Below are 17,924 nucleotides of genomic sequence, written 5' to 3'. Positions count from 1 at the left end.
ATTTAAGGATAAAATAAGAAGGAATTGTGAACATATCATCGTGGTGAAGCATGGTATTTAAAATTTCTGACCACACCGTTTCGCCTTTTCCCTTCTCCAAGTATATACTGTGTCTTGGCGTCTCATACTGTAGATTGAGGAAGAGTTTAAACTTTCTATTAGAAGTGATGCTCATGAGACTATGTCCAAGAGTCGATTCTTATCACAGCCGTCTTGTTAGTATGGGCGCAAATGATTAAATTAAGCCAAGTTTGGTTTCTTTATAAGTATTTTTGCGGTGTCTGCCGGAGAAACTAATTGGCTCTTGTTGAAATTTCTTTAATGGCCCAAAGACCATTACTACCGATACAACACTTGGATATATGATCTTGGCCGATCGACTTCTTGCTTTTAAAACTGAGTTGTTAATTATGAAAGTAAAATCTATGTTTTAGTGATATTTTTAATGAATAAAATATTTCCATAATAGGTGCACATTCCAGGATTTTAAAATTTCTGTCATGTCTAATACCATATTAATTAAGGAGTTACTCTGAAAGTGGGGTGGATGGCCACCCCAAGCCAGCATGGCATTGCACAAATATATTATATTGATGCTGGATTTTGAACTAACTATTTGCATGTCACGCTAAGGTAATTAGGAATTACACGTAGAATGAAATAAAATAAAATGGGAGAATTTTTAAAGTGGTTCGGATGCTCTCAGCAAATCCTACGTCCATTCTTTTTATAAATGGGAATTACAATCAGGTCACTATAGCGATCAGAATAGAAATACAGAGAGGGAGAGTATGTTTTTTGTGGTGGTCAGAATATTATCAGAATCCCCAAAATGAGAAGGGAGCCCTCTATTTATAGTAAGAGGTTTTTAGGTAATGATTACAAATCTTAAGCGGGCAGGTGTCGTACAATTCTATATGCTTTCCATTGGTTGATTGTACAAGAGATATCCTTAAATCACCAGGTTGGGCGTGTGGTGACTCCCAACCACTCACAAGCCAAACTTTTTACTTGTCCAGTTGATGACAGCCAAAACCCTTTCTGAACTTTGATTGTCATTACTGATGTAAACTCGCGTCAGCCTTATTTTTAGGCATAATATATATATATATATATATATATATATATATATACACTATATATAAATACATATTTGCATTTTTTTTATTTCTGTAAAATTAAGTTACTTATAAATGTTTAATTTTTTTTAATTACAAAATTTTACGCTTGACCTCTATTATAAATTATTTTGGAAACAATAAATTCAACCTTATCCCTAGCTAGGGCTGCAAATGAACTGAACAGTTCGGAACAACTCATTGTTCTCGATTATTTCGATAAGTTCGCGAACATTGTTTCGCGAACAGTTTGATATTGTTCAATAATTGTTCGATCGAGTTCGAAAAGGGGTTGTTCGTTCGATTATGTTCGCGAACATTATACGTTGATTGATCCATCCGTTCGCGAACAATCGTTCGATTGTTTTCTTTATGTTCAAAAAACATGTTATGCATTATTATAATTTAATTTTTTTTCATTTTTATATTATGTTTGATTTAGTTTGGATGAATTTTTTTAATGGTAATCAATAATAAAATATTATGATACTTTTGTTTTCTTATAATATAATTTGTTTGGATTTTTTTTTTTCTAAATGTCATCAATAATTAAATATATAGTATATAGCTTTTAATTAAAAAGTAATAATTATTAGAACATAGCATGACAAATTTAATAATAATAGATTGTATATAAGTGATATATATATGAAATCCAATAACATAATAGCTTCATATTTTTCCAAAGTAATCAATATTAAATATTATAAAATAACATTTCAATTAATAATAATAATAAGTATGGTAAATTGATAAACATAACATATTGTATAATCAAGTGGTGTATAGCATAACAAATTTAATATAAATAGTTTAATTAACTAAATTAATCACCATTGTATTGATTATATATTAAATAAATCATCATCCACATGAATTTATAGGTGTTGATACAAATATATATGCAAACAGTAATGATAATAATAATATATATATTAATATATATAATATTATATATATATTATATATATATATATATATATATATATATATATATATATATTCTCAAAATTCACTAAAAAAAAGAAAAAGAGTTTTCTGCAAATCATTTTTGAACAATGGAATCCCCGACAAGGTTAAGTGCTAAAAAAACAAACTTTCTATGTTATATGTTTCTGATTATTATGTTTTTAGCTCAGCGAATAGATCAAATCCGAATCCGTTTTTTTTCTGGTCTCCATCGGATTGGAATATGGAATATCATAATAATGGTAAAATTGAATTACTTTTCTATACAAAACTCCGTAAGTCTAAGTGGAATTTCTCAATTCCTTTCCATTTGTATTCTCTCTTGAAATTCCTTTAATTAAGTCTAAAATTATCTTTTTTCCTCGTTCATATTATTTCATATTTCAACATTCCATATATATGGAGTTGGGTAAAATTTCATGTGATTCAGTAAACAGATATATATATATATATATAATATATATTATATATATATATATATATATAGATATTATATATATATATATATCTATATAATAAACCTATAATTTGATAATTTAATGACATATTTAACCTATGTAATATATGTATGATATAATTTTGTATATACACAATTACACAATATATTATATAAAACAAATAATCACACATAGTATGATCATATATACAATATACTTTCATTCCACTATAATTTATGGATGTTGAACAAAACTATATATGTAAACATTTAAATTTATGATATTTATGTAATGATAATAAATATATATAACCTATAATTTGGGTATTTCATCTATATTTAACCTATGATTAATATATGTATGATAATAATTTTTTATATACACAATTACACATTATATATAACAAATTAATCACACATATGTATTGATCATATATTATAATAGACCCTCATTTCACTATGAATTTATAGGTGTTGATACAAAATATATCTGTAAACATTTAAAATATTTATGATAATTTATGTAATGATAATAAATATATGATAACCTATAATTTTGGTAATTTCATAACATATTAAACATATTTAATTTATGATTAATATATGTATGATAATAATTTTGTACATACACAATTATGTGTGTGTGTGTGTGTGTGTGTGTTTTGAAAGTCCAAAGTCGAAACCCACATCTTCCCAGCCCAAATTTTAAAAATCCAAAGTCCAAACCCACAATTTGTTTTGAATTATTTATTGTTCTGTTTAATTTATTTTGAAGTTTTATTATTTATGATGGTTAGTTATTTTAATTAACTGAGTTTTTATTGAGTTATTTAAAATATAAATATAGATAGAGAGTTTGTTTATTTTCAAATGTTGAACTAAATGGGTATAAATTATAAATTGTTGTATATTTGTTTTTTAGAGCATGAATTGGAAAGTTAGTGTATATTTTTTATTCGAACGAGTTATTCGAACATGTATTTACAAATTATCAAATGAGTTATTCGAACAGGTATTTACGAGTTAGTCGAACGAATACGAACGAGTTACGAACAAATACGAATGAGCTTTTTGTTAATCGAACGAACATGAACGAGCTTTTTGTTAATATAACGAACACGAACGAGCTTTTTGTTAATCGAACGAACACGAACACACATCCTATCTTCGTTCGAGTTCGAACACAAACACGAACAGTCAAACATGCTTATCGAACGATTTTCGAACGGGCATGTTCGTTTATGTTCGGTTTAATTGCAGGCCTATCCCTAGCTACCATGATTTTGGGATAATAAAGTGTCTGGCAAGAGATGCCCGTAATTAATTACACAAATACAATACAATACAACAAAGGAGACTCTCAAGGCTTGTAGTTATAATCATTCTAGCTAGGGGTGAGTATGAAAATAGGTTCTACCAAGAATCGGCAGGTACCCGGGTGAAAGAATTCATGCTTAGAAAGGGTAAAATTGGTATAAAACATGATATAAGGTCATATGACATGTTATTGAAACTAAAATGGTGAAATTATTACATTTTATGCTTAACAACTCTTGTAACTTGAAAAGGAGTTCAAGATCTTCAACAAATTTGATGAAAATCCTTAAAGTAAAGTCCACCCCAAGATGAAGAAAAGAGCTGGCCATGAGAACTCAAGAGAGAGATTCTCAATCCAAATGAAAAATTAGATTGAATTTGGGGAATATCACTTATTTATACACAAGGACAATTTTAAAATTATTTGAAATTGTTCTCAAGTCCTTGAATTAATATGAATCCTTTATAAACACCCAATACAATTTCAATATTATTTTCAAGTCCTTGAAATAATTTTGATTTAATATTAACTCTTAATATTAAATCATTATTGATCATAATTCCTTGAAACAATTTCAATTTAATATTAACTCTCTTATATTAAATCCTTGATTTAAACAAATTTATAATCAAGGCATATAAAATAATCTTGTTTAATATTTAACCCATTATTGAATCCAATTCAATAATATATTTTAGTCCATCATTGAATCTAATCCATAATGACCAAATTACCTTATTACCCTTGGTAAGTGTTAGCTTCTCATAAGTAATCATTTCTCACCAATACATAAATTCGGATGCACACGTTTACATTTGAACATTGTTAACCTTTAACGATATGTATTACTCTCTCTTCTCATACTTAGTTTTTAGGTGTGACCACTTAGGTTCACTGCATCTAGGTTCACTGCATCTGTAATACCCACATTCAGAAATATGGTATGAATTATTTTGTAGTCACATAGTGAATATATTTAACTAGTTTTATAGTGGAATTCCATAAAAGTTTCGATAGGGGCAAAATGGTCATTTCACATAGAATCACATGTTCAAGTGAAAAGTGAGTATGATAAATATAATGTATTAAGTGTGCTGACCATGTGAATAGAGTGGTAGAAAGATTATGCAAAATACATGTGGTGTGATATCAAGATAAATACGTGTTTGTAAAGTAATAGGAAGAAATTAAAGAATGCAGACAAAATGATCTTTTCACTCACAACTAGATGAAAAAGTGGTGAGTGTAAGGAAGCAAAATAATGTGAAGAACATGATACAAATAAGGATAATTAGGTAAATGATTAAAGGACATGGATGAAATTTCTTAGAAAGTGCAAGGGCAAAATGGATATATATATATATATATATATATTAGTTATAAGGTTTCAATAAACTAAATCCTGGCCATTCCCACCCCTAGTACATGCCACCCCTCCTCCAATTTCTCTCAAATTTCTTCACCAAATTTCAAAGAGAATTCATAGCATTTGGCTTAAATTTTTGTAGATTTTCAATCCTAAAGCATCCAAAGGTAAGATTCTAGCACAAAGGTGTGTGATTATATATATATATATATTAGTTATAAGGTTTCAATAAACTAAACCTTGGCCATTCCCACCCCTAGTACATGCCACCCCTCATCCAACCCTACATATAAAGCAAATTTTTTTTTTTCACTCAGACACTCACGCTCACGCATCAGTCAGTCCCGCTACAACTTTCACTCTCTCAGCCTCTAGTCACCAACTGAAATTTTCCAGATTCAATCTCTTATCTCTGCACTTCGTCTGCGTCGTCGTCGTTCGCCATCACCCATCCACACTGTGAGCTCTTTCGTCGTTCGCCACAGACCCAGCACTCCAACAGAGTCACGCCATTGTCCCACCGTCTCCAAGCTTCGATCTGTCAGCTTCAGTCAAGTCAAGCCTCAAGCCACCGTGAACAGATCACTCTCCAGTCAAGCCACCGTGAGGCGTGACAGACCCCTCGTGAGGCTTGACAGACGCTGCAGACCCACCCTGAAGAGACGCCACCGTACAGATCACTCTCCAGTCAGCCACCGTGAGGCGTGAGCAGACTCCATCGTCAGGCTTGAGCAGACCTGCAGACCCCCCTGAAGAGACGCCCACGTGAACAGATCACTCTCCATCAAGCCACCGTGAGGCTTGAGCAGACTCCATCGTCAGGCTTGAGCAGACGCTGCAGACCCACCCTGAAAGACGCCACCGTGAGCCAGCAAGTGTTGCCGTTGACCCCTTCATATATTAAAGTTAATTTGAAAACCGGTTTAAACTTATGGATTAAAGTTATGGATTAAAAGTAATTTGAAAGTTAATTCAAATTAACTTTATGGATTAAAGTTAATTTGAAAACCGTTTGAAAACCGGTTAACCGGAAACCGAACCGAAAATTCGGTTCGGTTTATATTCGGTTTTTAACCGAAACCGTTCGGTTTTCGGTTTGGATAAACCGGTTCGGTTAACCGGTTTATCCCACCCCTAATCCAAACATTTAAAATATTTATGATAATTTATGTAATGATAATAAATATATGATAATCTATAATTTTGGTAATTTCATAACATATTAAACATATTTAATTTATGATTAATATATGTATGATAATAATTTTGTACATACACAATTTTATATATATGTGTGTGTGTTTTGAAAGTCCAAAGTCGAAACCCACATTTTCCCAGCCCAAATTTTAAAAATCCAAAGTCCAAACCCATAATTTGTTTTGAATTATTTATTGTTCTGTTTAATTTAGTTTGAAGTTTTATTATTTATGATGGTTAGTTATTTTAATTTACTGAGTTTTTATTAATTTATTTAAAATATAAATATAGATAGAAAGTTTGTTTATTTTCAAATGTTGAATTAAATGGGTATAAATTATAAATTGTTGTATATTTGTTTTTTAGAGCATGAATTGGAAAGTTAGTGTATATTTTTTATTCGAACAGGTATTCGAACATGTATTTACAAATTATCGAATGAGTTATTCGAATAGGTATTTACGAGTTAGTCGAACGAACACAAACGAGTTACGAACAAACACGAACGAGCTTTTTGTTAATCGAACGAACACGAATGAGCTTTTTGTTAATCGAACGAACACAAACACACATCCTGTCTTCGTTCAAGTTCGAACACGAACACGAATAGTCGAACATGCTTATCTAACGATTTTCGAACGGGCCTGTTCGTTCATGTTCGGTTCGATTGCAGGCCTATCCCTAGTAGGGGTGGGATAAAAAATCCGAAAACCGAACCGAACCGGTAACCGAACCGAAACCGAACCGAAAATTAGGTTTTTTTACAAACCGGTTCGGTTTTCGGTTAGTAAAATTCAAAAAACCGAAAAATCGGTTCGGTTTGAAAAATTGCAAACCGGTTTAAAAACCGGTTTTACCCTNTAGTGCATAGTTCAAGTTACTTGAACCTTTAATATTTCTTCAATAGCACATTATATTAAGTTATTGAATTAAAAATTGTGAAACTTATGACTTTGGGAAAGTGTTAGAAGGGATTCACATGTTAAAATATTGTTACTTTAATATGACACTGTTGATAGTAGAGAATGGTAGATTATGTCATGACATATCAATATTCCATAATAAATTCTCAAGTTTGTGTACTTGAATTTAGAAAGATCATCAAAATAATGGCTTGGCCAAATGAGTATATTGTTGTTTCTTATTTTGAGATTAATTACAAACAATATATAATAAGTGATTTTATTGTTTAAAGAATAGAAAAACTTTCCCAAGTATAAATATAAAAGAAACATCAAAGAAATAGAAGTTTGGTTTATGTATTAAATACATGACCAGTTTAGAAATTGATTGATATGAGTATAGTTTTCATGCCCTATTATATATTACAAGCTATAGAATTGTGCTAGAAGATCTTGAGAATATTTTGTATTAGCCAAAAATTTAGTTAAGAATGTTAAAAAGAAATTAAAATTTAGCCAAAGTATATATGTTGTGCCTATATTAGATTGAATTCACAATGATTAATATGGCAATATAGATTAATGTATAGAATGTAGCCAAAAGAAAAGAAGAAAGAAGGGGATGTATAACAATTGAAGTTGATGGTCATGTAAGAGAATACAAATTTATGGCATTAGGATTTATATTTAGAAAGTTGTACAAGGCATGTTTGTTACATTAGAAAAGTATTAGAGAGTTGTTTAATGACATGGTTATATGACATATAAGTTTGAGAAAATCTAGTAGCATAATTAGGCAAGTTAGTAGACTTAATACCTAAGTTGTGGCATTGCTTTTTATAGAAGAAATTAGGTTGCCCAAAATGTAGAATTCATTCCCTAGTTGAATTGTGCTGTTTTAATATCTCACTAATAGAATTATAAAAGAGTAGAATTTGTGAGAGTTAATATACTTGTGTACGTGTACATTTTACATAGCATGATAGAATTGAAAAATTACATAATTATGTAGAAATTATAGAATCACTTACGTACACATGATGCATAGAATTCAAAAATATAAAATAAAATATAAAATGTTTAAGTTAAGTGTGTTATTAGAATAGAACTTTGGGCTTTCCAGAAAAGTATAGAAATAAAAGCCTTAAAATTAATAGAATACATGCTAGAGTCAGACATGTATTTTGGAATCATGCATAGACAACATATAAATACGTGACATAGCATAGCATATATTTCAGAAATTTTAAAAGTATTGGAAAATGTCTAGCAAGTTATTTTGCAAATTTACTAAGCATGTTTTTAAAGGACTGTTGCAATGGGAAACCTGTAAGCATTCGCTACGTTAGTTAGTGGCAACAGAGATGCAGAAGTTTCCCACATGTACGTCGCCATCAGTAAGTGGCCTCAGAATAGAAAAATAGAATTTGTACAGTCCGTTAGAGGTGCATGTGGATAAGGACTGTACCTAGAAAGAATTTTAGAATACGCTCACACGGCCAGGGTTCCAAATCCATGCCTCAACCTAGTTCTATCGGCAAACCAGAACAGAATACAGAAAGAAAGAAAAATAGAATAAGAAATAGAAAACAGAAAGAATTTCATAAAGAATTAGAAAAGAATTTTCAGATAGAATACAAAAATGATCATTTGCATATGCATCAGACATTTTATGTGCATTGCATCTCATGCATTTATGCATAGATTAAACAGTTTATTTTATTATTGCATGTCTGACTAGCCAAGATAAGAAAATAGAAGCCCATAAGAATAGAGAAGAAAAAAAGATAAAAGCCCATAAGAACAGAGAATAAAAAAAAATAGAAACCCATGAGAATAGAGAAGAAAAGAAAATAAAAGCCTACGAGAATAGAAAAGAAATTAGAGACATACAAGAAAAGAACAAAAATTAGATACATACTAGAAAAGAACAGAAATTAGAAACATGACAAATAGCAAAGAAACTTACCATTTTGTTGAGTAGAGAAAGAAACAAAAAGTTATAATCTAGCAGAGAAGAAAAATAAAATGATAAAGAATAACAGAATACTAGAAGGATTTAGAAAGATTTTGAGAAAAATGGAAGGCAGCTAAGTAGTATGCCTGAGAAAAAACAAAAAAAAGCAAGCAGAAATTTAGAAGCAGTATAGCGAAAACGAGGATAGCGAAGTAAGAGCATAGTTAGATTTGGTTTACTTATTGAGCATTTATAGCTCACCCCATTGCTTTCCTTATTTTTGCAGGTATTAGATTGTAGAGGTCGGGAGACGTCAAGCTGGCGAGAGGATTGCACACACTGTTTCAGTGAAGAAATTTAATGTGGATTTATATATGTGAGAAATAGTCATTGTGTACTAGTAATGTTGTAACTGAATTAAGGATAAAAATTTTAAACGAACACCTTTTTTAAGCTAGCAATTCTCTAGATTCTTTATATAGGATACTCAGTGAATACTTGCCTACTGAGATATTACAGTATCCTAGCCGTAGGCCCAATATCACAATCCAATATGTTTCGTCATAACTCTTTATGATCGAAACTCCCACCGATCATGGTAGATATCTAGCAATGCTCCATAAACATTAAGCCACAATGAAGCTAAACTCCAATAAACCTTTTTTCCAATCGTACATTATATGTAGTAAAATCTCTCTTTAATTTAATCCCGCTTAAGTATAGGTTCATGGTATGTCAAAATTCTTAACTTAATCTTTATCCGAATTGTCAATCAAAACAATGGAACGTGTCATCATGAAACTCCTTTTCTTATGACTATTTTGTACTCTGGCCAAAGATTTCCTTTTTCCAATGTTTATTGACATTCATTTTGGGAACTCGAGACCAAACCATTTCGAGTCAATGGATCCCATCTTGACCATCACTTGTCCTCGCATGAATAATATATGACCAAACCAGCTTCTTACACAAGACATGACTAGTCTCGTGTATATACATCATACGAATCATATGCATCATATGTCAAGTCCAACTGTAATGTCTCAGGTGTAAGGATTAGTGGTACACTAGTACGATCCTACGATGTATCATTGACCACATTCTAAATGTTCATGTGATTCATTGTAATCAGTCATATTCGATAAACAATTCATCAACCTTTTATCCATGCTAATGTCGCAATGATATACCTCTTATAATCACCCACACTAATACCGTCACATGATATTCAATGGAGGCATTCAGCATACCTACTTTGCAATATTATTGCCCAATTAACATTACTTACGTAGGGAGTGCTTTGATGACTTGATCTTATAAAGATTCTTATCATCCGGACATTTCACATGCATTATAAATAGTATTCCATTCTCAAAAGAGTATTTACAAGATATAATGTCAGAAATCAACAGCACGATTGGTTCCTAGGGCATACACTAACATCGGGGTCCCAATTCCAGGTAGGAACTGGAATCGGCCCTCACAGGGTAGGTTTCGGTTATAAAAAATAGTAACCAGTACCCCCCAGTTTCGGTTCTTTCATTCTAGGAACCAAGAACTGGAACTGGAACCAGAAATGTAATAGGGCACCCTGCTAGGAACCTGTAATAAGGTATCTTATAAGGAACCGATAACAAGGTATCCTACAAGGAACCGGTAACAGGGTACCTTGCAAGGAACCAGAAAAAGAACCGGGGTTTATACATAACTAGTATACAAGGGGGTTGTTTTATAAATTTTAACCCTAGACTATATACATAACTAGTGAACATTTTGGATTTTGGATTTTGGATATGAAGAAGCTATGAATAATTTTAATATATAGTCTTACACTATATATCAAAAGTAAGATTATATATTAAAATTATTTGAAATATTGAAATTAATTAATAAGTAAAAAGTTATATTGTTATAGAATATTTAAACAAATGAGGGTGTATTTGTAAATTTTACAATTTTTTTTTATTTTTTTGGTTATTTTGTAAAGTTATGGGACCAGTGTAATTATCCAGGGTACCTGGAACCGGAATCGGAACACAGGTTTCGGTTCCAGCGATTAAGGAATCGGAATCGGTGGGTTCAGGTTCTGGTTCCTAATTTTAGGAACCGACAAGTTCTGGTTCCTCCAAAAATCCCGGGGTATCCGGACCCGATCATCCCTAATTATAGTATTGCATTTTCTTAAATTTATTACATATTGAAATTTGTATTTCTCTAGTCTGACATTAAAAATTAACTATAAATAAGAACACACAAAAAATGATAATTAAAAATTCAAAACAAGTGTGAAGAGAAAGAAGGGATATATAAAATGGAATTCTATTTGGAATTCTAAAGACATCATGATGTGATCTACTGGCTTTATTTTGTTTTTTCATAATCCAGATACTACAATGAGACTTGAGAAGTATTTAGAGAAAGATTTTGATGTAATAAAAGAATATATGAGAAATTATATTAAATGACACTGTTTTAGGGGTAGAGTTGAAAAGTAGCATTTTTTTAAAACTCTCTCACAAAATAGCAAAATGACAATTTACACAAATTTGAAGGACAAAAATGCCCTCATATATAAATAAACCCTAGCCCATTCATCCATCTTCTTCAAAGTTAGACTAATCCTTCCCTCCATTGAAGAATTTGAAAACCAAAGCTATAAACCGATTTTTAATTTGATTGTGTGTGTAAGAAACATGTTAATTTTATGTAGATAGGTGGTATTTGTAATTAACAGAGGCTATCAGACGTGCCACCAATACCCTCGGATGTCTTCCAATAAGCAGTCCTATAAGTTTCGTAAAAAAAAATCAAAAAAAAATCAAAATTTTCGATTTTCAACATCCCCATCTAAAAAATTAACCCAAACAACTAACATTAACCCCACATATATATAAATATCCTTTGATTTGATAGGGATTGTAATTATGGAGAACGGGTTGATGGCTTCTAAGGGTTGAAGATGAGTTTTGGTTAAAGATTTAAGAATGTGTGAATAAGGGCATTTTCATCCGTAAAAATAGTGTATAATGTCATTTTGCTACGTTGTGAGAAATTTTTTCAAAAAAGTAGTACTTTTCAACTCCACCCCTAAAATGGTAACATTTAATATAATTTCTCCAAATACAGATGTACAAAAATTGTAGTTTGTGTAATGTAATAAAACAAAATCTTATGCTAAAGAACTTAAAAAACATAAAATAATAAATCTTAATATAATATCGTAATAACCGAAACGAGGTTTATCACAAGGATAAATTTCCATAATTTTCTCTTTTGAATAGTCTGCCAATCAAACAAGTCGACCCTATTTTCATTTTCACCTTTTTTTTTTTTTTAAATATGCAGTGTTAGGTCATGCCTTACTTATAAAACAGATATTAAAAATTTATAATATTTGCGTTTTAGGTCAAGGTCTGCCCTTCTTAATTCACTAGATACGAGAAAATCTCAAGTAGGGGGACCTATTCTCATTCTTTTTGGGTTTCTTTCACCGGTAAAAAATAAAAAATTTTGCAACCGTGTGAATTAAGTCTCTATAGACTAGAGCCACAGATATGTAAGAAGATTTGCAGAAATAAAGAAACGAGTGGTTGCTTATGAGTCAACTTCTAAAACAAGACATTTTGGCAGACTAGACACGGTCTAATTAAATAGATAATTCCTCTAAATTGTTCAACTCTTGTAACATATATAAATCGACAAAATTAAGTTCAAAATAATAATTCATTGTCTGGATTTTCTACGAACAAGTTAAAATAAAGACTGCAGTAATAGAAGAATTATAAGGGTAGAAAATAAAAAAATAAAAAAAAGTTTTAATTAAGTAAATACTGATTTTTGATGTATGATGTAGAAGATAAAATATAATTAAAAATTCAAACAGAAGAGAAGATCGCGAACGTGTTATAATCAGTTGATGCAAGTGATTAATGAAAGTTAATTAAGTTCATCTTGTTCTGTTACCTTTATGTACCTATGATTGATTCTGTATTATAAATAATTAAATGACTCATGTACATCATATTTAAACAAATAAATGTTGTCCGCTTGACTTTAATTATCTTAAGTCAGTCAAATGTATCTATAGTATGAAAACTTCCTAGTCTACCTTTCACATCGTGAAATAGACTTGTCTCTAACAGCCATAATTGAATAGAGAATTTGGTGCATAAAACGAAACTAGTCATGCCCCATGACAAACACATAAATGCTTCGTATATTGTCAGTGCAATCGACTCTTGCCTAAGTTATAATTAAGTGGCTCTCGATGATATTTCATTGATGGCCCCAAAGACAATTACTACAGGTAAAGCACATGATATTGCCGTCTTTTGTTTTGTAGTTGAGGACCTCGAGGTCCTTCATTTTTGTGACAAAACCATGAAATGGGTAGGGGCCGATCCTCTTCTCACTTCTTTTCTGGTCTTAATTCTAGACTTCGTTTTGGTTCATTATTCTGATAGTTTTTAAAATAATTTTTTAAAAAAAGTTAAATTTGGTAGGTATTACGATGTAAGATTTAAAAATTAACAAAAATATCCCCTATATTTGTTTATTCACTAAACACCCCTATAATAAAATATTAAAATTTAACAAAAACACCCCTAACCCACCCATTAAACAGCCGGCCACCACCGCCGAAAGGTGGTCGGAGTGTTTTTGCAATTTCTAAAAAAAAATATTTGAAAGTGTTTAGTTAAATTAACCCTAGTTAGTAAATACGGGTACGGTAAAAAAACGGTACGAGAATTTTACGGGTATAATACGGTAAATGGTGAAAAATACGTTTATAAAAGTTCGGTCATAAAATTCGGATACGGAAAAAATACGGTATGGGTATATACGGGTTTAATACGGTACATTATTAATAATACGTTTTAAAAAATACGGCAATATCAATCTTAGTTTTAACATTTTTATGGACTATCTGGTTAAAATCAATATAGCATTTCAAATGCAAAGTATTTAATTAACTAATAACACAAATACTCAATATATAACTGATATTCAAATTATAGTCTCCAGACTCAAACACAATATTTAGCCAAGATTCATTATAGTGTCAAATCAAACACATAAGTCATAACAAAACCAAAATTCGTTGAGATATGCGTAAACTAATTTGGACTCTAAATTAGTTTACACGTATCTCAACTAATTTTTCGAGACCATAAAGTTAACGGTTAGATAAATCTTCAGTGATTATCCTTTATTAGTAGTCGTAGAGATTCTAACTCAGAACTTTTGAGTAATATACTCAAATTCCATTTTATATTATTAAGAACAATAACCAAGATTTTAATTTAAAAAAACGTATATTTATTTTGTTAATAAATAAATATTGATAATTGACATCAGTCAATAATATTGAAAACGGTAAATTTTTATTTTTAAATGGAACAGTGAAGTCATGTGGACATGCGGTAATAGTTTTATTTTTAATTTAATAATCAATAATTTGATTAAAAGTAGAACAGTAAAAAGTGAAAGAGAATCAACAGCAATTTAGATTTGTTTTTATAGTCTTTCTTCTTCTAAATTCTAAAAGACACCAAACGATACTGTTTCTTTGACAAAGACTCAGTTTCTCGAATCTTCCGCGGCTTTATACTCTCATTTCTCGGATCACCAACGCGTTATCATCATTTCTTTATTTTAATCTCTCCAATTCCAACCCATCCATCCTCCACCTTCCTTCTTCCTTCTCCCATCCATTCACTCTTTTCTTTTTTCTTTCTTGCGTTTTTTTATAGCCCCGTTGTGACTCAAACACTCATGGGTTGGTTTTGTTTTTTTGTCTTTCTCAGTAAAGAGAGTTTCTTTTTTGCTCTTTTCATTTTTCTTTTTTTTTTTACTGGTTTGGATCTATTATTGAATGTGGGGGTCTGTGTTTTGACACAGGAAGTTCGATTTGGGTCATTGATTTTTGTTTTAACAGTCATAGATCTGTTACTGGTTTGGATCAGTTTTTTTTTTGTTTTTTTTCAATAATTCGCGAATAATTCGTGAATAATTCGTGAATTATTCGCGAATTATACGGATATTCCAATAATTCGCGAATAATTCGGCAGCCATTGTCAAAATACGTATATACGTGTTTTATACGCGAATTATACGGTTAGCCATATAATTCGCGTATAAAACGCGTATTTACTAACTAGGAAATTAACAAATTTAGGAAGTTTAAAAGAAATTGAAAAATATAGAATAATATTTTGAAAATAATGACATTTTACTGTTTAACTTTTTTAAGAATATTAATAATAGTATTCCCAAAAGCGAAACAAACGTAACCTAAGTGCTTCTGAAATTATCTGGTTATTTTCTACGTCATGACATCTTCAATTTTATGTCATACTTTGGACTCCATAATTAATTTCTTTTTAATTTTGTCTCCATTTTTTTTTCAGAACTTTCCTATCACAAGAAAAATATTACATATTTTGTAATAAATGATTAAATTTTGTTTTATAAGAATTTTGTAACAATGTGCATAAAACTTTTTTTTTATATATTATTAAATAAATAATACTAAATATACAAACTCCTTATATGATGTAATCAAAATGAATTAATGAATTTGTATTCAAAATCAATTCAATAAATACTGATTAATATAGACGAATAATATAACAATAAAAAATAGTATCACATCAATTTTTATAGAAAAAGTTTGTATAGGTAGTCGGTACATTTAATACCATTCTTAGTCAGTTATTGCAATATATAACCGGAAAAATTAGCTAAAATAACATATGTTTTGTACTTTGATATAACAAAATTTCAATTTAAAGTATATTTTGCTAGGCAACAAGCTGTTTAATCTACATTTAGTTCATGTATCTTACCAGATAAAAGGTTGTCTAGTCATTGTGGAGTCTGTCTTGTGTGTTTTATGCTTGCAAAAGGTTATGTTAGTTGCGAGGCAAGTGTTTGTCTGTATAGTAGTTCACACATTGTCGATAATATGTACTTTTCCTTGTGATAATATTATAATCAAGAGAAGGCATGCATGAATGATTTCTCATGGCAAGTAGAATTGTTTTACATTTCTTTTAAGCAACTGCAGAGCGGCACAGGGCCAACCTCTGATCTAGCATAAACTAATTAAAAATTATCTGCATCTGGGCATAATATTGTATAATATACTGTATATATAGTTTCACTGACCGAAGATAATCATTGATTCCTGCTTTTCTGGACAAAGGTGGTGCAGGGTTTTCATAGAACTCAGATATATCATATATGGCAGTAAATAACTTTCACAAAACCAAGTTCATTTGTATTACATTACGATCTGAAAATGAAAGGCAAACAAAAAACAATAACAAAATTAAAATTACTTATACATGAAGCTACAGCTAAATCATTTTTAAAAATTTTCAAGCGCTGACAGTGACAGTGTCTCATTGGATAACGAAGTCCATAGGAATAGATATAATCGTAAGATCATGCAGCAATAATCATCTCCCGTCGTCGAGCACTTCCAATACGTGGTCTTTGAGGCTGTCGTACCCCGCAGTTGTGTTGCTACCATCACCATATTTATAAACATCTGAGTTATCATAGATCAAGCGCTCTGTCTCTTCAGGATTCAATTCGGCATTAACCCANCGTGTCCCGTTGAGGTGTGGCAAGAATATGTCAAGGTATATTTTTATATTTTTTAACTAATATTATTCAATGACACCGTAAATGTGCACATTTTTTTTGGACTGCTAAATATTAATATATTATTCTTTTAACTTACCAGCAAAACCCACTGGCGCAACAGTTTTACCACAAGGGACTTCCTCATAAAGAGCTTTATGAAATAATATTTCAGAAGCAAACTGCCACTGGAAGATATGCATACACATCTACATCCCAACCGGTGGAGACCTCCAGTAATTCCAATCCCGACGCGGTTCCCATGCATGATAGTGAGTTTGAACCTGATCCTGATCGAACGATAGGGGAAAAACGGTCAAACACATCTGGCCATGGAAGAGCTAGAAATAGTAGGCACAGACGCAGCCCGAGACAATCAATTGCGGATGCCATTTTCAGCTTGAGGGACGAGCTTGCGGAGAAGCGGACTATGGGATCAAGGGCTACCAATCGCAGTGCAGATGAGAGGGAAGAAGAGAACACTAGTGCTTCATCTGATCCTTTTTCCATGAGCAATTGTATTGACATCATGACAACCATGCAAGTACTGACACAGTTTTACCTGCCGGTTGTCACGTACTTATATGAAAATCCAGGGTGGCGGGAGATATTCGTAAAACTCCCACTGGAGGAAAAGGCTAACTGGATTTATAACAACTTTCCCAAGAAGTAGATTACACTATATTTCATAAGTGTTTGGCAACAATTTTGTATGCGTTAGTGGGAAGTTGTCATTACAATTACAATTTATAACGCTACTGTATGAACATATTTATGTGATATTATATGTGTAAACACCGTTTTCGATTGTTATTACAATTAAAAATTGACTATTATATTTTGCTAAGTAGTACAACAACTGTTAATTGTTGATAAATGTTTTGCAAATGTGTAGGTATAAATGGCATTGTCTAGCCGTACAGGAAGAAGACGACGTGCTACAGATGAGAGGGACGAAGAAGAATAATGACAGATGTAGCCATTGCACTTTGTGCTGCTGCCGCATTAGAA

General features: G+C 31.1%; 1 pseudogene; it reads left to right on the top strand.

Annotated features, from left to right (window-relative positions):
• Positions 1–17,586, top strand: part of LOC116128359 — a 41,108-nt pseudogene extending 23,522 nt beyond the window's left edge.
• Positions 17,587–17,924: the final 338 nt, after the last annotated feature.

The sequence above is a fragment of the Pistacia vera genome, unplaced genomic scaffold, assembly GCF_008641045.1.
Source record: "Pistacia vera cultivar Batoury unplaced genomic scaffold, PisVer_v2 Contig2, whole genome shotgun sequence".
Lineage (NCBI taxonomy): Eukaryota > Viridiplantae > Streptophyta > Magnoliopsida > Sapindales > Anacardiaceae > Pistacia > Pistacia vera.
This window is presented reverse-complemented; position numbering and strand designations above follow the sequence as displayed.